Raw genomic sequence first — 23,592 nt, 5'->3', positions numbered from 1 at the left:
CTCTTACGGTGATGACAAAATTGTCACTTCCTCGTCCATGTCCTGCATGGCCTGACCCCACTAAGCTTCCTCTCTCTGTCGCTGTCACACGACTGTAGCAGATGGCTTCTGTGTCCTGCTTCCGAATCCCTGGGCCGTGTCTGTCTTGTGTGGCGATTTGGTCACCGCCTCTGTCGCTCTGCCGAGTCCAGACATCCTGCAGGGGCAGAGGTTCTTCACTGGCATCACACACATCATTATTTGTTAAAGAAAGAGAGTCCCGGGGGAGAGGTGCCCAACGAGTGCATGTGAGGAGGTGCTCACAGGTGCAGAAAGACGTCTTCATCTGCCCCGACCTCCTCTTCCCCTGTGTCCTCCATGTTAGCGAGGGACCCCAGCACCAGCTCGCTCCTTAAGCCAAAGCCTCCCGGTCGTTCCCAGATCCACTGCCTCGCGTTACTCTGAATCACCTCCTATCAGATCTGACTCCAGAGTGGCTCAAATCCTTTCCTGTCAACCCCCCACTCCCTCTCCACCACTACCATCCTAAAGCAGGGAGTAGGCATGTGTCCTACGGTGGGTCTTCTCACTTCATTTCCCCTCCTCTCCGTCTTCAAAACAAAGCCAGGGAACTTCATAAAGCGCAAGTCTGGTCATATCAGTGGTCTCTCCATGCATCCAGCCAGCCAGCCGCCCAAACACCTGAGCCCAGGGCCGCGTGTGCACTAGCCCGGGCTCCTTCCTCGCACCTCACACGCTTCCCCACAAAGTCCTGCTCCTGCCACTCCCACCTTCTGTTCCTGGAGCCCAGGAAGCCCCAGCCCCGCCCAATGCCATTTGCAGTCACCATTCCTTCTGTCTGGAACGTTCTCCCAAATCTTGTATAAACTGGCTTATGGTTTGCTCAAAGGTCACTTCTGCAGAGAAGACATTTCTGATGATCAGCTCTAATGTCGTCAGGCCGTTATTAACCTTTGTTTCTTCATAGCAACTGTCACTGTATTAATTTATACTCTTCTGTCATTTCTTTTCTTCTCTGCTCCCAGCAATGTAAGCTCCATGAGAACAGCAACCTTTTCTGTCTTGTTCACGACTCTGACCCCAGAATTGGCCCCGGCGTGTAATAAATCCCAAATAAATATGCCTTTGGGTAAATGAGTGAGCTAAAGCACCAGCTGGGAAACAATGTAACCAATGTTAGTGAGAGAACAAACTAATCTACTTACCAAAACTCATTGACCTGACTTTTACATTTCTTAAATATGTACATGTTTGGAATATACTAGATTTATTCTGGTGATCATTTCACAATACATATAAAATATCAAATCATTATCTGTACTCCTGAAGCTAATATAATGTCATCTGTCAGTTACTCCTCAATTAAAAAATATGTACGGTCACCACAACAAAAACACAAACTGTGCACAGAAGACCTGATCACAGAAGAAAAACATTTTTTTTGCGAGCTGATACCAAACTTTCTCTTCCCATATTGGAAAGAAAGCTTTTTAATGTTTTGTAAACTCCGCAATTCTAGTTATAAGAATCAGTACAAATTTTGTGGCGGCAAACTTCACTTAGTTCCATACAAAGGCATTAGCTGTAGCACAGTATATATATTATATGTATTGCATATTTAATTATATTTCATAATTAATGATTATATAATTCAATATATGTGAGAATGATTATGGTAATTAAAATGTTTGTAATTCATGGAGGAAACGTTTATATTATAAAACAATAAATTCCTGTGTAGCGTATGAGAATTAACTATGTTTTAAAATGAATTTAAAACTACCAAAACAGCCTCTTCAATGAAGTTAAACAGTGGAAGAATCTTATTATTTTACTGTTTTAATAAAAGGTGTAATTGAAACACTGGACCACTAGATGGGAGTGTTTCAAAGTAATATAACCTGTGGATACAGACAGAATCCTATCGTCTAGATGTTTCTCCTTCAAAACAATTTTAAAGATTTAAACGTGCATTATGTATATGTTACTTAGGTATGTTACACTTCTGTTATTTCTAAATCACAGTCACATTATAATCATTATTGACCTTCATTAATTCAAGGTTTTGGATTTATAGAGATCATTTCTAATTTTGAAGGGATCAGTATTTTCCAAATCTTGACAAAGTGTGATAAAATGATCTGTTGTGATACTTAAGACATTAAAAAATAGTTTCTTAGTTTAATGTTTTTCTTTGTGGTAGAAACAGATGGAAGTGATCTCTGAATTAGTTGTATTATCTATTTCTAAACAAATTGGTATTTCTTAGTTTTTTTTCTTTAACACGAATAACTGAGGTACAGTGATAAAATGTTTTCTGATGAACACATGCCTGTCTAAATATTATCGTGGTCCCCATATCGCAAGGCTATTGTAAAGGCAGATATGAGTTCAGACAGGTAAATATACCTCAGCCATGTACAAAGTGCTAATTACACGTTAAGACATGATTGGACGCTTTATAAAACTTAACTAAGAAAGTTATGGCCATGCTGAGAATCCACAGTGAATGACAAGGTATCATGTGAAATAAACTGTTTTGTCACAAAACGACACTGGGTGAAACCAGAGTTGACGTACATGCAACTGAAGCATTCATTTCAAACTCCAGCTGAGCATTGACTCCAGTACGTACAAGATAAATGCCTGCACGCAGGTGGCCCCCTGCCATCTTACTGTCTCGCGCTTCCGCCCAGCAGCTCCTGCAGGGCTTGTTAGAACAGGCGTGCTGGCTTCCGTCCCCACAGTCTCGGGTTCTGCAGCTCAGGGGTGCAGCCCAAGAATCTACATGTTTAAGAAGTTCCCTGGTGCTGCTTCCTGCGATAGGCTGAGGAGGTACCTTAGAATCACTGACCCACAACAGTGCATAGGTCGAAAATCAGCTCAAACTGCTTGTCAATTCCCCATCAGCTCTGTAAATATTCCTTTTATAGAAGTAGCAGGTGGACCATCAGAAGGAAAGGCAATAGCATGTTTCCTTCATGGTTTCAGAACTAAAATTCGCAACAGTAATATGAATTTTCAATGTTTCGTAATATCTGACAGATAAGTTTTATTTTTCTTACCCTGAGAAAGGCTGATTTGGAAAAATTGGTTAACTCCTTATTTTATTTTATTATTATTTTTTTAACTAAACAAATGAACAGCTAATCTGGAGGACTCTGAGAAGAGATGAAATGGGAGTTCCTGGTTCAGTGGCAAGGCCATGTCCCATTGCTCGAGGCCCTCTCCACGCCCGGGCACAAAGTCCCTTTGCATCACGAAACACAACACAGCACTTTTTTTTTTTAACTACCTCTCTTATGAAAAATCTTCATTTAATAGATATGATCATGTAACTATAAAATTATTCCTTAATTTTTACATATCAGTCTACAGACACAAACCTTGTAAGGTCTTTGATAGTTTTTGTTTTTTAAAAAGTAGCACATTAAAGCAAGTGAGAACTTTTGCTGCCCTATTTTTGCATAACACAATATTATAAATTAAAATTAGCTCAGATATTCTAATGTTCTAGAGTAAAATCGGGATTTCTTTACACTTGATTAATTTATTTTGACACTCAATATTATTTTACATTAATTTCAGGGGTACAGGCTGCATAGTGGTTAGACATTCATTTATATAATTTAAGAAGTAATCCCCCTGACTAGTCTAGTACCCACCTGGCACTATACCTAGTTATTACCGTATTATTGACTGTATTCCTTACGCTGTATTTTACATCCCCATGATTGTTTTATAACTACCAATTTGTACTTTTTAATCCCTTCCCCTTTTTCACCCCCATCCCCAAACCCCTCCCATCTGGCAGTCATCAAAATGTTCTCTGTATCCATGAGTCTGTTTCTGTTCTGATGCGTATTTTGTTATTTAGATTCCACTTATAAGTGAACTCACATTGCACCTGTCATTCTCTGTCTGACACTTCATTTAGCACAACACCCTCTGGGTCCATCTGCACTGCTGCAGATGGCAAGAATCCATTTCCTTCCCTGGCCAAGCAATATTCCATTGTATACATGTACCACCTCCTTTATCCATTCATCCACTGACGGATGCCCAGGCTGCCTCCACATCTTGGCCGTTGTAAGCGATGCTGCAATGAACATGTTCCCTCGAAGTAGCATTTTGGGTTTCTTCACATATATACCCAGAAGTGGGATTACTGGGCCCTTCATTGTCTCTTCTTATAGCCTTTGTTTTAAAGTCTGTTTTGTTTGGTGTAAGTATTGCTACCCTAAGTTTTTTTTTTTTGTTTCCATTTTCATGAAATATCATTTTTCCATCCTTTTACTTTCAGTCTGTGTGTGTCTTTCCATCTGAAGTGAGTCTCTTACAGGCAGCATATGTTAGGGGTTTTTTGTTTCTTTGTTTGTTCGTTTTTTATCTATTCAGGCCTCCTATCTTTTGATTGGAACATTGAAACCATTTATATTTAAAGTAATTATTTGTTATTCATATTTTTTATCTTTTTCTTTTCACCTTAAAGAAGTACTTCTAAAATTCCTTGTAATATGGGTTTAGTGGTGATGAACTCCTGTAGCTTTTTCTTGTTTGAGAAGCTCTCTATCCTTTGATTTTTAAATGATAGCTTTGCTGGATGGAGTAATCTTGGTTGTATGTCCTTGCTTTTCATCACTTTGAATATTTCTTGCCAATCCCTTGTGGCCTACAAAGTTTCTATTGAGAAATAAACTGATAGTCTTATGGGAGCTCCTTTATAAGTTGTTAGTTGCCTTTTCCTTGCTGCTTTTAGGATTCTCTTTTTATCTTTAATCTTTAACATTTTAATTATAATCTATCTTGGTGTGGACCTGTTTTGGTTCATCTTGTTTGGGACTCTGCACTTCCTGGGCTTGTATATTTATTTCCTTTGCCAGGTTAGGGAAGTTTTCCATCATTGTTTCTTCAAATCAGTTTTTAATTCCTTGCTCGCTCTCTTTTCCTTCTGGTACCCCTATAATGCAAATGTTGGTATGCTTGATATCCCAGAGGCACCTTAAACTCTCCTCAGTTTTTTGGATTCTTTTTTCTGATTGGGTGTTTTCTGCTACTTTATCTTCTAAATCGCTGATTCAATTCTATGCTTCATCAAATCTACTGTTGATTTCCTCTCATTTCTTCCTCATTTCCATTATTGTAACTTTCTGACTGGTTCTTTTTTTGTTTTCTATCTTCATTTTTATGTTTCCTATCTCTTTGTTGAATTTCTCCCTGAGAATATTGAGCATTCTTATAACTAGTGTTTTGAAATCTGTATCTGGTAAATTGCTTGTCTCTATCTTGTTTAGTTCCTTTTCTGGATCATTGTTCTGTTCTTTTATTTGGGACATGTTTCTTTGTCTCCCAATTTTGGCTGCCTCCCTGTGTTTATTTCTGCATATTAAGTAGGGCTTCTATGTCTCCCAGTCTTAATAGAGCAGCCTTATGCAGTAGGTGTGCTGTGGGGCTCAGTGGTAGTCTTCCTGGTCACTTGAGCCATGCACTGAAGGTGTGTCCTTTGTGTGTGTCCTCTTCTTGTAGTTGAGCTTTGGTTGCTATTTACATAGCAATAGGAGGGACTGCCCCTCAGGCTGACTGGCTGTGAGGACTGGCCATAACTACAGTGGAGGAGCTGTTGTGCAGGGGCTGACCCTACAGAGGAGGATTTGCTTTAGTGGGGCTCTGCCCAGTCTGCTTTGGGTGTGTCATCCTTGGAGGCAGTCTGGTGAAGCTCTGGCCCAGTACAAAGCTGGTTACTGGGAATGCCAGGCCTGGGGCCTGAGAGGAAACCAGCTGCAGGCCAAGTTCAGCCACAGTCTGTACTCTGCCCAGGGTCACCTGGCATGAGCCACAAAGCAATCCAGAGATGGCCACTACCCATACTTGGCTTAGAAGTGCCTCAAGAGGCCACTCTGAGAACTGAGGCCCACTATCTCTAGTACAGTCTTAGGGGCTGCTCACTGAGAGGCATGGGGCATGCCCAGGCCAGATGCTGTCTGTTGGGCTTTGTGAACCTTTGAGAGACTTTAGGAAAGTTTCGAGCATGAGCCAAGACAGGTTGTTTATAGGGAAAAGCCGTTGGAAGTGACTTGGGTGTGCCTGAAATTTGGTTGGGGTGGGGTCTCAGGATCACCATGGTGGGGAAAATGATGGTGTCAGCCAATTGATGGAGACTCAGACATGGTGTCTGAGTGTGTGCGCACGCAGGGAGGGGGCGGGCTCAACAGAGAAACCATGGCTTCTATCAGCAACTCCATCTGTGAGAATGCTGCCCCTGCAGCCCACAACCTGAAGCCAGATGACTCTGTTCCTCCTCGTATGTCACTGGCACCTTTGGAACTGCTGCCCCTGCCTGGAGCTCAGGGTGACTGAGACCCTCGGTGAGTCAGTCCATGTGTGGTCCCTTTAAGAGGAGTGCCTGGGACTCTAGCCACCCTCTGTGTCACTCATCCACAATCTCCACTGGTTTCCACAACAAGAAATCATGGGGACGTGTCTCTCCAGCACTGGGGAACTTGGGCTGGTGAGGGGCTGGGACCCCTTGCTCCTCCTTGAGGAGGGGTGCTCTCTGCAGCCGAGATATGTCTCCTGATTTTTAATGGTCACACATGAGTGTGGGATCAGCCCATTCGGCATCTCTGCCCCTCATACCAGTGTCGAGGTGGCTTCTCCTGTACGTCTGTAGTTGTAGGGCTTCAGTTCAGCTAGACGTCAAGTGATTCTCAGTGACAATTATTCTTCAATTTAATTGTAATTGATGTAGTTGTGGGAGCAGGTGAGCACAGCATTTACCTACTCCACTATCTTTACCAAAACAAAAACAAAAACAAACAAAACAAACAACACAGCACCTTCTTAACTCCTTCAATAGTCTTCATCACTTTCTAGCCATGCTGTCCTTTCTTGTTTCTTCCCAGCAACTATTGAAATGCACACCTACAACCATAACTGCAAATCCTTTCTAAGGGACCCTCCTTCGCAGGGGGGCCCATGCCCCCCTCTCACAAATCTTCAGGAATTTTATGAGTTCATGGGGATATACAGTGTGCCTGGTAAGATGAACAGGTAGATTCCCTGCAGATGGTACCAACACAGACCTCAGCTGGTTGCAAGAGAACCCATTTCTCCAGAGAACTCGCCTGTATTCGGACTTCTTTCTGAAGTTACAGCTTATCGGTGGGGTAGTCCTCCCCGTTTTCAGGTTTTGCCAGGATGTTGAAATGGTTCCAGCCTAGGCTGTAGCTATGGCAATTTCAAATCTGACACATGTAAGCCCAGGGCAATAATTTAATAGTACAATTAAGTTTAAAGAGATGAAACATTGTTCATCCCCACAGAATTAGCATAGATGAATAATGACAATGTTTAGGGTCGGCAGGGGAATGGTATACTGTTTACAATTTCTGCTGATAACACAAATTGGTGAAAAATTTAAAAAGAGTAATCGGGCAATATTTATCAAAATGTATAAGAAACCCTCCAAATACTCTAGCAATATAATTAAGAACACTGTATTTCCTGCAATGTATATTAAACTGTAAGGGAAAAATATCAATATAATGCAAAAATTTTTAATTGGTCATTTTAAAATAAAGCCTGTTGTGCAGATAGCATTTTATAGGGATAGAGTGTCAGTGCAGAAACCCCTGGAGGTCAGACTCCAGGAGTCGAGACTCTGACACTAGATAGGAAATTTGCATCTATTTGCACAGGTATATTTTCTGGGGAAAATTTGTAATAGCTTTACTCCGATTGTCAAAGGTGCCACGTTGAGAATTTTGAATTTAACCAGGGGTTGGGGAGAGTCTCTGAAGCCTAGCATATTCACCACCCTTAGGACTCCTGATCTAACCAACTCCACATTGAATGCAAGAGGAAACGTGTCTAAATAAAGTAAGTTTTGCAGACGCCCTGTCTAGGGACAGCGCAGAGTTAGAGCACATGGCTACAGCATGGCTCCCACCTGCATCTAGAGTCATAACTGCAGGTCTGTAGGTGGCTCTGCATTTTAAAATGTGAAAAGAAGAAAACAACACCCTACAATGTGTTTTGATGTTAGCTCTCTTACCTTTGTCATTGTTGGGGAGGAGAATCCCCTGGTAGAGAACAATAGGATTTCTACTTTCCTTTCATTGTTTTATAAAATGAGCCCAGAGAAAGGGACTGGCCCAAGGTCACGTGCAGTGGAAGGGCATACCTGTAGTGAGGAAAGCTAAAAGTCAGCCTCCAATTTTTTAGGTAGTTGTGTTTTGTGTCTAGTATTTCATATCTCAGAGCCTGCTCCCCCACTTTCTAGCTGTCTGACCTAGCAAGCCCCTTGAAATTCAGTGTTCTCATCTGGAATAATGTCTACCTTCAGGTTTGTGGGAAGATATGAAAGAAATTATAACAAAACTAACAAGGATCAGATAGGCTCTTACCGAATGGTTGCTGGGCCCTGTCAAACACATGCAAGTACTTGTAAGCTGTAATTATTATCATGTGTGAAGCCACTAAGGCAGTGACTATGTCTGTGAAAACGGAAGCACCTATAACTGGTTAGAAGACATACAAATCCCTTAGAGTTTACGTTATAGATTTTTATACAATAGCTTAAAAGTAATGTCTGTACCACAAGTTACAGGAAAACAGGCTCTGGGTAGGAACGGTTTTGTTCTGACCCAGCAGAAGTGTGACACATGCTGCTAGGAGTGACACTTCTCCTGTAGCCTTTGCCACGCCCCAAATACGCCCGTTGAATGTGTCGTGTCAACAATGAGAATTGTCTGCAGCCTCTCTCAGAAAAAAGTCTGGGCGTCCTTGTAACTGACAGGTGGTGGGGATTCTGTGGATGGGCCTGTCATTGTGCCCGGGGCTGGGCGCCCCTGGAGTGAGTGGCTCCCATCTTTACAACCAGTGGGGATTCTCAGGAGCCCACCACTGCCCTGGAGACCTTCGCCTCCCTTAGCGATTTCTGGGCCTTTCTGCTTTCTTTAGGCCTGTGGTCAGAGAGACAGCCATGAAAGTATGTCTGTTTCCTTACAAAACCCTTCCTTTCTCATCCGCCCTTGGTGATACCAGAGGACACACATATAAAGCACTAATTGCTGGCACAAGTCCCACTGCACAGTTAAGTTCGCGGGCGTACATGCTACCCTGGGACCCTGCAGATGGCTGGACGCATGGTATCTAAAATGTTACTTGTACTTTGGAATGAGTCACCATGACTGCACTGGCCTAAGTCGTTAAAAATGCATATTCCATCTCAAACACAGATCGTGGTGTCGCTTTCCATTGTGTCCATTGCAAAGTCAAATTAACCATCATTCGCTTCATTTCCTGCTTGTCAACAACCAAAACACACCTGTGAACCTCCTTGTGTGACATGGATAGTGATGGGACGCTCGTAATCGATGGAAAAATGTGATAGCTACATTTTCCTCAGTGTATCTTAGTGGTTTAGAATGAATTTTGACGTCAGTACAGTTGATGAAAGGATGATGACTCATTTTACATGCCCACTGCAATCACATAGGAGTGGCTTTCTGGAGAGCTGCCTGGAGGAGGAGGGCGCACAGAAGGTGCCAGATCCATTGACAATGTCTGCCCCAGACACGGAAATGCATAGGCACACTGCATCGTCCCTTCCTGGGTGTGCGGTTATGAACTTGAGGTTTTAAGAGAGGTTCCTGAGTTTATTTCTCGCATCAGAATGTACTGGCTAAGTAAGAAAATGACCTTGAGGGCGTTCAGTCCCTCAGAGGCTGTATCACTCAGTTTCATCAACTGTAATTGAGGAAGCAAATGTTCTCTCTCTCTGTGTCTCTGTCTCTCTCTCTCATATTAAATGCATCTAAAACGGTACCTGGCATATAGCTGAGTACTCCATAATGTAACATAGGACTGTTGCTGCTGCTACTAATGATATTAGAAGAAACGATATTTCTTCAGGTTCATCACATATTGAAGAAGTATTAGGTTGGTGCAAAAGTAATAAAAAAAGGAAAAGTTTAAAAATAAATGCAAAAACTGCAATTACTTTTGCACCCACCTAATAACTGGTCAGCAGAGACATTAAGAACTCATAGCGATCCCTAACCCATCTTCCTAAGCCCAAAGGTCTTCCCTCTCAAGCAGGTCCAAAACGAAATGCTGGCAGCATAACCCACAGAGTGGCAGGACACTGAGGCTCAGGGGAAGGTGTGCTGCCTGTGAAAGTCCTGGTCCCAGGGGACCTGACTGCTTTGTAGCCCGTGCTCTGGGCCAAGCTCACAGCTTGGCTTCAAGTACTGACGTCACCTGATGACTCGCTCGTCATAAGATTTCATTGTGATGCTTCAAGCCAAGGGCATTTCTAAATCAGAAATACTATGTATATGCAAAAGCACAGACTTTTAGTGTCATTTAAAAATTCAGAAAGCTTGGAAACTGTCACACAACCCTTTCCCCCCATCTGAGATTACCAGTGAGATTATCTTGTCACATTTGTGTCAGATTACATTACTACTTATTTATACACAACTTCTTCAAGAGGTAATGCCTGCGGTAGAATCCTTTACATTCAGGGGTGAAGCACTCTTGCTCTCAAGAAATCTTGGCAGCTATTTTCACGTAGAATTAAAAACAGATTTGCAAGTTGATGGTTGCAGCGTTTGTTGGAATTGTGCGGTCGTTCAAGAAGCTTGGGAATGGCCAAGTGACTGCAAAACGAGCATGTCAGGGTCATGGTACAAGGTTGCTCAGCCTTTGAGCTGTCAGTGTGAGTCCCTGTGGTGACAGTTTTGTTGGGCGCAGCCATGTGGAAGGATGGCCTGAGAGCACGGTCCTCCTTGGAACCCAGGAAAGTCAGCTTCTGGGAAAGGCATTTTAATTGTGCTATTTTCCAAAGTCGCGTGGATAGCCTACTTCTACCAGGATAGCTTATCGCCTTTTCTCTAACGCAAAACAAGATTAACACCACTCCTTTAACACTTGGGATGTGAAGTAATCAATGCATGAGAAGGCACGGTAACATGTCCCGTGCTAACATCTGCTCTTCTCTGGGTTTTACTGTGTATCGTGACCGTGTGCCCTCCGACTGCCTAGCCCCCATTTGCAGATGGCAGAAGGAAGTCAGTCTGTAGTGCTCAGCCTGTGCATATCATTATGATGAGTTATTTCAGCTGGGAAATCAGTATCTAAAAAAGACCATGACTTGGGTGCCAAAAATAAGCATTTATCACTTAAAACTTTCACAAGCAGCCAACGTCTTGCCATCCGTCTCAGGGTACACACATCAGATGGTGGGGCTGGCTGTGCAGCCTTGTTATGCAGCTTTCCTACTGTTGAAACATCTGACTTGGATGCTTTCGTTCTTCCCAGAAAACCGTTCCAACTCTTTTTTTGACAAAAAGACCCCTGCCATTCTGACTCTCTTTGTCCCCCAATAACCAGGCTTAACCTAGATTTGTTAGAGCGGTGGCTTTTTGCCTGTAACCCCCTGGATTGCCATTTTTCAAAGAAGTTTTCCTGGGGTGCTGGCCCCCACCTGTCATATGTGCTTCTTCTTTGGGGGGTGGGTGCGGTATCAGGAACAAAAGGCTCCTAAGATCACAGTGCAAAACCAGGGTGAACTCGCCAACCCTGAAGCCAGAACCTGGGAGAGAACCGTGGGCCCTCTTGGCTCCCGAGTCTCCCCTTGCCCCTCTTCCCCGAAGGGATGGGTCCTTTCTTAGAGTCAACATGGATGCTAAAGACTGAGAAAACACAGGATGAAGTCTGTTTAAGCCAGCGCGTCTCAAACGTGATTGTTTTCAGAATTTTGTTTACAGAACACTGTTAATATTATGTGGGACATTGTGAAAACCATAGTTTGGAAATGTTGATGTCAATCATTTCCTCTGCTACTCTTAAATGCCTGCCTTCCTTCCTGCCTGCCTTCCTTCCTTCCTTCCTTCCTTCCTTCCTTCCTTCCTTCCTTCCTTCCTTCCTTTTTTCCTCCCTTCCTTCAAACTTAGATTTATTTCGTTTCGGTGTATAAAAGCATCCACTGAATAATCTCTAACACTCTGATTAACAGTAAGCTGTCTGGCTCTCCTGGAAGAAGCAGGGAATTATTTTCTAGTGTTTATGTTCACAGAATGCATCTTCTGAACCCATTACCAAATTATGGGTTTGCATTTGGGTTGTGTCCCTAGTGGACCATGTGGAAAACGTGAAGAGAAATTTAGTTCTCTAAGTTGATAAATAGCCTCGTACTTCTCCAGTGAAACCAAAGTAAAAAATATGGAACAAATTCTTAGAATATGGTTCTCTCCTCATAATTGGGGCACAAGGCCTTGGACGAGTTTTCTGCAGAGACTAGAGAAGGATCTAGAATAGCATCGACCAGTACAGAATCTGAGAGCCCAAGTATCAGTCCAGACAGACGGCTTCAATGTCGTACCCTCATGGTTGTTAATCAAGTTACCAGATGCTTCTGGCATTCTGAGTGATGTGAGGAGTGGATGAGATGAGGAATAGAAAATGTTCCGCAAATGCCTGCTAATAAAGCCCATTTGGCTGGGAGCTAGGATTTGTCTTCCACCACAGAGGCTATGAGCAGAGAAGGAACCTGAGGCTGGTACCACCTGCTTTACCGCCCGTGCTGCAGATGTTAGTCTCAGATCGGTGCTCAGTATTAACACTCATTCTTCTGGCTTCTTTTTATTTGTTTACTTTCTCTTCTGGGCCTTTTGGGAGTTTCAGAGATCACCTGATGGAACCTGTTCGGAGGCCGAGCGGATGTTGATTGTGCAAATAACCTACGCTACCCTAAAGCCGGCTTTATTTTTACTGAGCTGCATCGCCTCAGTCAGCCAATGAGAATGGGAGAGGGTGTTAAAAGAGACTCGAATCTATCAGTTATCAGATGCCAGTCATCTTAAGAGTGCTGTCCAGGGCCTACATGATTGAACTTGCAAATTTTGGGAGGCGAGACCCAGTCAGCTCGCTAACCCTGAGGCCAGAACCTGGGAGAGAACCGTGGGCCCTCTTGGCTCCCGAGTCTCCCCTTGCCTCCTCCTCCCCGAAGGGATGGGCTGGAGGTGCCTCTCCCCTGGCTTCTAGAGGACATCCCTTCAAGAGAACCTTAAAGAGGCCTTGAAATGGGTGACCTGAGGCTGCAGGAACACAGTAGACTCATATCTGGTTCCACCTGCAGATTGACACAGGCTGGAACAGGAGCCTGCCTTGGAATCCGTGCACTCCCCATGTCCGGGGGCAGGGGACAGGCATGTGCTCTGTGGTCCTTGTGGGGACCATGAGAGCCAGCGTGGGCTGGAGGCTCAGGTTTGTGGTCAGATCTTGTCCAGGACTCTCCTGGAGAAGTGTCATCAGCAGAGGAGAGCTGGCCATGGACTTCTGTGTTCTAGAGGAACTGCTGTAGAAGCAGTGACCACAGAAGCAGTCGTAGAAGTGGCCCCATAAATGGAAAGCTAGTTGCCACAGGGAACGGAGCTGGAGGAGAGAGCTCCCCACCAAAGGAGGGGGTAGCCTCCCGCAGGGGAGGGAAAATCAGCAAGCAGCAGCTGCCAGGCTCAGACAGAGAAAGAGGCAAAGCAGACATTTCACACACACTCCAACGCTCCGTCCAGACCCATATGTTGCTTCCTGTAAAATCAATATTATTTGGTTCTAGACATCCTAGTTTCCAAACCGAGCATGTGTTTTATAACTTGAACTCACAAAAGACTTTGAAATTCTGTAAACTGACCGGAAAAAAAAAACCTAGAACCGCCTAACTTTTTATCCAGAGACAGGGAGAGACCTTCTTCCATGGAGCAAAGGGACGAAGACTGAAGAATCGCTTTATTGTTAATGATAACCATACTGATTTAATCTGTCCAGGCCCTGTGCTAAGCTTTGCCTACCCTCCAAGCTGCCTACAAGCCTATGATCTCTGTGTTATGATCCTGATTTTCAGGTGACACGAGTGAGCCCCAAGTCACTCAGCTGACCCAGAACAGCGAAGGGAAATTGGGAGTCAAACCTACGTGACTCTAAATCACAGGTTTTTGCAGGATGTTGGAGGCCCAAGCCCAGCTGACTCCGTTGATGTAGAGAGAATCCTAATCCCTGTAATATGCAAACCTTTTGATCCGGATATCATGGGGCTATTTGATCCTACCCTTTGCTCTCTAGAGTGAAGGTGGTTTACATTTTCTAATAGACCTTATCAAACCACCTTGAGATTGACTTGGTAAAACAGCTCAGTTTTTAGCTCTACAAAATGTGCCGGATAACAAGAAACTTCATTAGAATCCTTAAAATTGGGTTAGTAAATACTCCTGAGCAGACCTTCCTAAAAGGGAAGTAAAATCCCAGTTTGATCATGTTTTACTTTATTTTACCATCAATTTGCAGTCATAGTAAAAGAGACCAAAACAGTCATGAGAGAAAAGAGGAAACAGTCTAGAAACCAGCTAATCCCAGCCTTCCAGGCTGTCGACACATTTTCATTTCCTGCAAGTTTCCTATGTCAGATAAAAAGTAAGCCTGCACTCAGGTGAGGAGAGACTATTCTGAAGGACTGTGGCAGGAGTGGTGACTGAGAGGGACTATGGGGACAGGGAGAGGCTCTGACCTCGGACCTCGGGACAGCAGGTGTCTGTCTTGGAGGTTAGGCAGAGGCTTTTCATTGACAAGGACCTGGAAACGCGCCCAGGAGGTACCCGCGTGGGAAAGTGGGAGGCGGGAGGACCCAGGGGGAGGTTTGGGCTGAAGTCAGCCTGTTCCTTGGAAGGGCCATGCAGAGGGGCTGCAGGCTGGCTGGGCTGAGGTGGGGACACCATTCAGAGGCCCGGGGAAGGAGGGAAGGTTGACCGAAGTGTCATCCACGTGTGTTTTTTTACACTGCTCAGTGGGGATAGGAGGTTCAGCGAATTGTTTAGGAAACAGAGTGGGAATTGGGAGGGTCTGTGTTCAACCTGGTCATAGGCAGACATCTAACTATTATGGGGAAGGTGCTACCGTGCATGAGCCGTTTCCCAAAACACAGACAAGTGGTGGGATTCTCAATCCTGGCGTTTTTCTAGGAGCACAGGGCTCAGGTGAAATTCAACATTGTCACCTTCAATGTCTGTATGTAGGTTAAGTGCCAATCCATGTTACAGAGTCAAAAGCATCTTTATTTTAGAAAAGATTTACAACTAACTTTTAAAAATCGCCAGGCTATCAGTTTTATTTAATGCTGCAATTCAGTGATATTAATGTGGGGTCTCACCCACATTGATTGGTTGACTCATCTCTTCTGAATACTAATAGACACAAGACTAATAATAGTTTCCACTTAATGATTTCTGTATGCCAAGAACTATTCAGAGTTTCACATCTTTTATCATTTTTAACCTTTGAAGCCTCACTAAAGTTTCAGTTACTATTATAAGAACTATTTTCAAATATGGAAATTATACTTAAGCCCAAGGTTTCTCAAATGGTTTTGTAACTCAAGGCCAGTGGAGCCCAAATCCTGCCCATAACTGCTAGGACTTACCATTTTCCACAATCCACAGAGAGAACGGAGATCTTTGTGTCTTGGGTCCTCTATCCTATAAAATAACACTTAAGGCTCCTGCCAATGGGTGTGTTTTTGTTGGCTTCGGTGCTAGAGCCAAATACAACAGATTGAGTGGCTTAAACAACAGACATTATTTCTCACAGTTCTGGAGGCTGGGTGTTCAAGGTGCCAACTGATTCAGTTCCTGGTGAGGGCTCTCTTCCTGACTTGCAGACGGCTGCCTCCCTCCTGTGTCCACACACTGACGGGGGAGAGAGAGAGAACAAACTCTCTGCTGTCTCATTTTATATGAACACTAATCCTAGAGGATCAGGGCCCCACCCTATGACCACATTTAACTCTGATCACCTCCTCATAGGCCCCACCTCCAAATACAGGCACATTGGGGGTTTGGGTTTCAACATACAAATTTTCAGGGGACAAAATGTTCAATCCACAATAGAATTATATCATGGAAACTGAAAGACCAGTAACTGCGACTGCAATTTTTCTTAAAATAAATAAAAAGTCTAAATTACAGTAACTGTAGTGTATAATATTTTAATCATTACATTTACAGAATTTCTTTGAATAAAATTACCAGCTAGAACACACAATGAAACCATTTCACATTGGAACCCACCCAGTTATTCCACCCAAATCCAAGAGCCCAACACACACTCCCAACATCATGTATCAGTGAATTTTACCTAATTCCACTCTACCTTCCTAAGAAAAATAAATTGTATTCATATTTGATGAAAATTTGGAGGTATCAGTGTTGAGTGCTCTTTGTGCTAACCATTTGGGCTTTTTATGTTAAAACTTCTGTTTCTCTGTCTGATTTAAGAGACACTGTTTAGGCATTGGTCTCCATGACTATGCTAAATAGCAGATTTCCAAATGCAAAGCAACTCAAAACAAAAATGACATGGGCAATCGTGTGGTGTACATTATTTGCAAATAGGAAATATCTGCGTCAAGAAAAAAGGAAATGGACAAATAAGAAATTGGCTAAGGGAACCCTGAATCACAAGGGTGAGGGGAATTTATAAGTGAAGCAATTTCCAAACTGAAATAAATACAGAGGCAAATGTAAAAGGGCAACAGATTTAGTTTTGTTCTGCATAAAATAAACATGGAGTATAAATTGGAGCCACCTTTTAAATCCCCAATCAGACAAAGAATTATGTGATGTTCATGACAACATCTTTTCTCCATCACAATCTCTACTTTTACATTCTGCACAGTTTGACAAAACTACAGTGATTTCCTTTGTTCTCACAATCAGGATACTCTCTAGTAAGTGCTTGATAGATTTCTCGGCCATGGCAAATACAGATTGATTTTTGCCATATTATTGAATATTTATCATCAGTAATTGTCAACAGTTTTCCTCTATCGGCTGTCAAACATATTTTAATCAGTGCGTGTACAATCCTAGAAACACAGGCATCAACATTAGTTATTGGTTCAATTAGCAATAAAGCATATTTTCTTCCTGTGATGAGAAATACTTTTTGTTGTTTCTATGATATCTTAGTTTTTCCAGGAAGTGAGGCAAAACTCTACAGGTTTGCTCATTGCTGGAGAGGTGATGTTCACCATTATCTGGGTCTCTTTGGGCTCATAAGATTTTATATAGTTACTAGTTCTTAAAACCGTTTGAATTATTTCACCGATCTTTAGTTACTCACATTCTGAAACTCCATCTAACATACCCTTTGATTTTCAGGGCACTCTACTTTATGCCAGAGTATGTGTCTCAATCTCCACTAGAACTCAAAACTCACGTCATTCAAGACTCGTCCTGATAAGCACAGTTTTATATTAATTAGAGAGGGTATAGCCACTTGACAAAAGCATAAACAAAGATGACAATTTATACAGCTAGGTATGAGATAAAGTTAATTTGTAAACTTAATTTTGGGGGAGAGAAGGGTGTTGCACAAATTAAGATTATTTTTATGGTTTGTGTCACACTAATTTAAATGTAGGTAAATCACATTTATATGAAGTCTGCAGACCCCAGTTGTATGTTATGAACCTGAGTAAAACATCATCAGTTTTTTGTACTTCTGAAAAGCTAGAATGACCCCCAGAGGAAATAAAAATTAGTCTACAGTGAACACAAAATGGTCATAGCGTTGAACTATAATCAAGATGCTGATAGAAATTAATACCAATGATTGCAGGGCAAATTGTAAATAAGTAAAATGTGTTATAAAAAGTTCACCCCCCGCAAAGATTTTTTTCTGTAAATGTTGGAAGTTTAGTATTTTTTTTTTAAAAAATTTATTAAAATATAGCTAACATACAACATTATATTAGTTTCAGGGACACACAATAGTTACTCAACATTTATATGCCCAAAGAAGTGATCACCATGATAAGTCCAGCAACTGTCTGACACCACATTATACTGTCACAATATTATTAACTATATTCCCTATGCTGTATGTTACATCCCCAAGACTTATTTGTTTTATACCCAGAAATTTGGATCTTTTATTCCCTTTTTCCCCCTTTTTAAATTTATCAATTACAGTTGACATTCAATATTCTTTTATGTTAATTTCAGGAGTACAGCATAGTGGTTAGACATTTATGTAATTTAAGAAGTGATCTCTGATCCCCCCGATTAGTCTAGTGCTCGCCTGGCACTACACATAGTTATGACAATATTATTGACTATATTTCCTATGCTTTGCTTTTCATCCCCATGACTATTTTGTAACTGTCAATTTTTATTTTATTGTCCTTTCATCTTTTTTACCCTGCCCCAAATCCTCCTCCCATCTATCACCCCAACAAATTTAGTACCCATCTGACACCAGAGTTATTATGATATTATTGACTATATTCCTGTGCTGTACCCTATGTCCCCATGACGACTGTGTAACAACCAATCTGTATTTTTAATCCCTTCCCCTTTTTCACTCACTCCCAACGCCCCTCCCTTATGGCAACCATCAAAATGTTCTCAAAATGTTCTGCTTTGTTTGTTTGTCATGTCTTTTAGATTTCATATATAAGTGAAATCACACTGCATCTGTCTTTCTGTGTCTGACACTCCACTCAGCACAATACATTCCAGGTCCATTCAGGCCACCACAAACGGCAAGAACCCATTCCCTTCCCTGGCCAAGCAATATTCCCTTGTATATATGTACCACCTCCTCTTTATCCATTCATCCACCGACAGACACCCAGGCTGCCTCCACATCTTGGCCTTTGTAAACAATGCTGCAATGAACATATGGGTGCACAGGTCCCTTTGAGGTAGCATTTGGGTTTCTTCAGAAAAATGCCCAGAAGTGGGATTACTGGGTCCTTCTTTGTCCGTTGTTATAGTCTTTGTTTTAAAGTCTGGTATAAGTATTGCTTCCCCAGGTTTACTGCCCCCCATTTTTATGAAATATATTTTTCCATCACTTTACTTTGTGTGTGTGTGTGTGTGTCTTTCAATCTGAAGTGTCTATTGTAGGCAGCATATGTAAGGGTTTTGTTTTCTCATCCATTCAACTTTCCTATGTCTTTTGATTGGAGCATTTAATCTATTTACATTGAAAGTAATTGTTGATAGATATGTAGCTATTGGCATTTTATTATCCATAATTTTGATTTTTTTTTCCCCCATCTTAAAGCAGTCCCTCTAAGATTCCTTGTAATACTGGTGGTAATTAACTCCTTTAGCTTTTTCTTGTCTGGAATGCTCTTTATCTGTCCTTTGATTCTAAATGACAGCTTTGCTGGATAGAGTAATTTTGGTTCTAGGTCCTTAGTTTTCATCACTTTGAATATTTTTTGCCAATCCCTTCTGTCCTGCAAAGTTTCTGTTGAAAATCAGCTGACAATCTTATGGGAGCTCCCTTGTAAGTTACTAGTTGCCTTTTTTTCTTCTGCTTTTAGGATCCTCTCTTTGTCTTTAGCCTTTGCCATCTTAATCATAACGTGTCTTGGTGTGGGGCTCTTTTGGTTCATCTTGTCAGGGATTCTCTGAGCTTCCTGGGTCTGTATATCTATTTCCTTCACCAGGTTAGGAAGGTTTTCTCTCATTATTTATTCAAATAGGTTCTCATTCCCTTGCTTTCTCTCCTTCTGGTACCTTTATGATGCAAATGTTGTTACACTTGATGTTGTTCCAAAGGTCTCTTAAACTATCCTCATTTATTTATTTATTTTTCTTTTTGTTGTTCTGATTGAGAGTTTTCTGCTACCCTGTCTTCCAAATTGCTGATTCGATCCTCTGCTTCATCTAGTCTGCTGGTGATTCCTACTAGTGCATTCTTCATTTCAGTTATTGTAGTCTTCACTTTTGACAGGTTCTTCTTTATGGTTTCTCTGTCTATTTTTTGTGCTGGCAATCTCTTTGTTGAAGCTCTCCCTGAGATCATGGAACATACTTTTAACCAGTGTTTGGAACTCTGCATCTGGTAGATTGCTTGTTTCCATTTCATTTAGTTCTTTTTCTGGAGTCTTCTTCTGTTCTTTTATTTGGGACATATTTCTTTGTTTCCTCATTTTGACTGCCTTTCTGTGTTTATTTGTATGTTTTAGAGCTGCTCTGTGTCCCAGTCTTGGTCAGGTGGCCTTAGCTGTCCTGTGGAGTCCAGGGGTGCAGTCTCCCTGGTCACCTGCTCCGGGTGCTCCAGGAGTGTCCCTTGCATGGGTTGTGTGTGCCCTCCTGTTATAGTTGAGCCTTGATTTCTATTGGAACATCAATGGGTGAGATTGACCCTCAGGCTGATTGGCTGTGGGGTGTGGCCACATCCAGAGCTACGGGCTGCTGTACTTACTGCACTGAGTGGGATTCACCCCAGTGGCCTCTGGTGCCTGTTGAGACTGCCCTTTGCATGTGTTATTTGTGGGGCTAATTGGGTGATGTTCTGCTGTGCTTTGAATCCAACCTTCAAATATATTGGTTCTGGGGCCTCTAGTGAGGGATTATGGTGCATATCCCCATCACCCACTGCCTGTGACCAGCTGGGAACTACCTGGTAGGAGCTAGAAAGCAATCTACTGTTGTTCGCTGCCAGTGCTGGACCTGGAAACCTGTGGGAGAGGCCATGATGCAAACTGAGAATGTCTGCCACCAGTATCAGCCTGGGGTAGTTTGGCAAAAAGTCAGAAAACCCTGAGGCCTGCTGCCACCTGCCAACTCCCTTAAGGTTCAGCGCCTGATAAAGCCTCATATGGTATGCAAGTTGGGTGAGGCAGGGCCGCAGGGAGTCACCAGAGTGGGAAGAGCTGTGGTCACCAGGTTAATGTAGACTCTGGTTTGATGCCAGTGCTGAGCCTGGAGCGACTCAGCAAAAGTCTCAGAGCACAGTGAGGCCAGCTGCCACCCACCTCGGGTCTGTCAGACTCTGATAGTTTTCCAAGAAAGAGTGAAATCCGGATGGTGCTGGCTGCTAGGGTGGGGCAAGATCCCAGTGAGTCATCAGGGTGGAGCCCAGTAGCTCAGCAGACCAATCAGATTCAGATTTGGCCAGGTGGGGGCGGGCTCAATACATTAAAGATGGCAGCCGCCTTCCGGCTGCTGTCCTCCAGTCCTCCTCCTCAAGTCACCCACCTCAGTCTGTCCCCTGTATTTCTCTGACACTAAGCCATTGTGCCTTTGCTGGAGCCCAAGGTGAGTGCCTGTGAACGAGTGCATCTGTGCACAGGCCATTTAAGAGAACATCTGGGTTTCCCACCGCCTTTTGTCCCACCCAAACGGTCGGAATTCCCACCGTTTTTCACAGCCAGGTGTTGTGGAGGCTCCGTTACCCAGCACCAGCATTCTGGGCTGGGGAGGCTGGTGTGGGGGGCTGGAGTCTCTGGCTCCTTTCAGGGGAACCTCCTCAGCCAAGATATCCTTCCCGATTCTCATCAATTATACGCAGGTGTGGGGCTCACTCCACTTCTCTGCACCTCCCACCAGTCTCTAAATGGCTTCTGCTTTATATCCTTTGTTATAAAACTTCTGTTCAGCCAGACTTCAGATGTTTCTCCAGGTTGATTGTTCTATAATTTAGTTGTAACTTTAATGTGTTCACGGAAGGAGGCAGGCACGGTGTTTATCTACTCCACCATCCTGGACCCTAAAACCGGGGTTGTAGTATTTAATGTACATGAAGACTTTGCTGTTTTCAAGCACTCCAATATTTAGCTGGGAGTTAATGAGAAAGGAACACATTTCTTGTTTTGTTTGTTTGTTTTGTTGCTTGGTTTATTTCTATAAGTAAAAGAAATGAAAATCATCCAATAGCATAAAATTTATCTAAATTAAAATAATTATTTTAAAGTGATTCTTAAAAGTGAAAATTATTTTGTGTGATAATACAATTTTAAAGATTCTTTTCAGTCTACATTATTCAGTAAATGTGTTAAACTTTCTTTACTTAACTCAGGCTAAGAAAGGTCTGATTTAATGTTGCTTTAAAACAAAAATTGGCTTCTTTTTTTTGTGACATGGACCAGAAGGTCAGAGGTTGTCTTTGAAACGATGGGATGTCTGCAGAGACCTCAGTCCCAGTCTCATCGGCCCTGTGCTAATTCCAGGAAGTAGTTCTCGGTGGGCAGATTTGCCTGTGATGTTATGTTTGATTTCTCCTTGTAGCCCACATGAGGATAGACTCACAATGCCTCTGGCAGACACTAAAGGAGGAAGAATAAGAGTCATTTCCTCTGGGCTCGCTGATCCTTCATTCTGATGAGCCTCTCTCTCAAGCATGCCTTTTTGTCTCTGGTTCTATGTGGAGGAAAATAAAGCTACTCCAGCTTGGAGTGATTGCGTCCCAAACTATGCCAGTCCTTCCGTTTCTGTAGGCTCCCTGGTTTTCTTTTAAGTTAGCTCCTTCCCCTTTCTTGCCTCTTTTGCCACTTTGAATTTCAGTTTTATTAATTTTTATCAATGAAGGTAATTTACTTAATTCTTTATCTTTCTATTTCCTTCATATTTACATTTCCTGGTGCATTTTTAATCGAGTGATACTATTTTGAGTGGGGTCTAGGAGAGTTGTCTCTTAGTTTTGCACAGCAGACTATTGGAGAATGTAGGACAACCTTCCACATGCCTTGTTTTCTCAACCCCATCCCACTTATATCCTCAGAGATGGTTTGTATAATGGTTAAGGACTGGGGCTCTGTCAGGCAGGGTCTCAGCTCCCTCTCCCCACATAAGAACGCAGGACATGGTGAGGCCAAAAAGGAACACCCATGTAGCCATAAGTAGGGTAGTCATACCACTATATTCTCACCGGCGGCATTTGCCTCTCTGCAATCCGCTCTTAGTAGCCCCCATTTCTTTTCTGCTAGCGTAGCCACAGCAGTTATATTAGTGGCCAATGGCTTACGGGTTACAGCTGACGGCCAACTAGCCATAGCTGATGGCCATCTGGTTACAGTTGATGGCCATTTACTACCCGAGCCAGCACCTCTCTATGTGAGGCTGAGAGCCTGGAAACTGCTTTCTGGGGCTCTGTCCCCACAGGCTCCCAACCAGGGCTCAGATCCTGGCTGAGAGCACTTCCTGCTGTGTGGATGTTGATGTTATCCCTCAATATCCATCTGCCAAGTGGTAATGGTAACAGTAGCTATCTCCTACACCTGTTTTGAGGAGTAAATTTGCTAGTCTTTGTAAAGGGCTTAGAACAGTGCCTTGCCCACTCTGAGTGCTTGTTAGTCGCAAGGTCACTGGTGCCGATTCTGGTGCAGGTCACTGGTCATTATTTTTCCCAAGGTCATTGTCCAGTTTTATCCCTGTTGGGGAGGGGGACAGTGGTGTGGGGAGCGGAGTGGATACTGCAAATGTTATCTAGTTCTGTCCAATGATATGTGGGGATATACAGATTCTGGGGAAAATGCCTTCCCTTATTAAAGGGGGGGTGGGGTAGTGTTAAAGAGAAATGCTCTGCTTTGCACCATTTCCTGCCTCATGCCTTTGAATGCAATGGAGACTGTGATGCTTGGAGCTGTAGCAACCATCTTGTGACCAAGAGGGAAGGTAAAGATAACCACAGACACACCAGTCACTGTGACTTTGGAGCTACTGAACCAACCCAACCAATACTGTGGTGTAGGCCTCTCATCATGTAGGAGAATAACCTGTGTGTTTAGGTCAGTTTTTG

The sequence above is a fragment of the Rhinolophus hipposideros genome (genome assembly GCF_964194185.1).
Source record: "Rhinolophus hipposideros genome assembly, chromosome: 14".
NCBI lineage: Eukaryota > Metazoa > Chordata > Mammalia > Chiroptera > Rhinolophidae > Rhinolophus > Rhinolophus hipposideros.
This window is presented reverse-complemented; position numbering follows the sequence as displayed.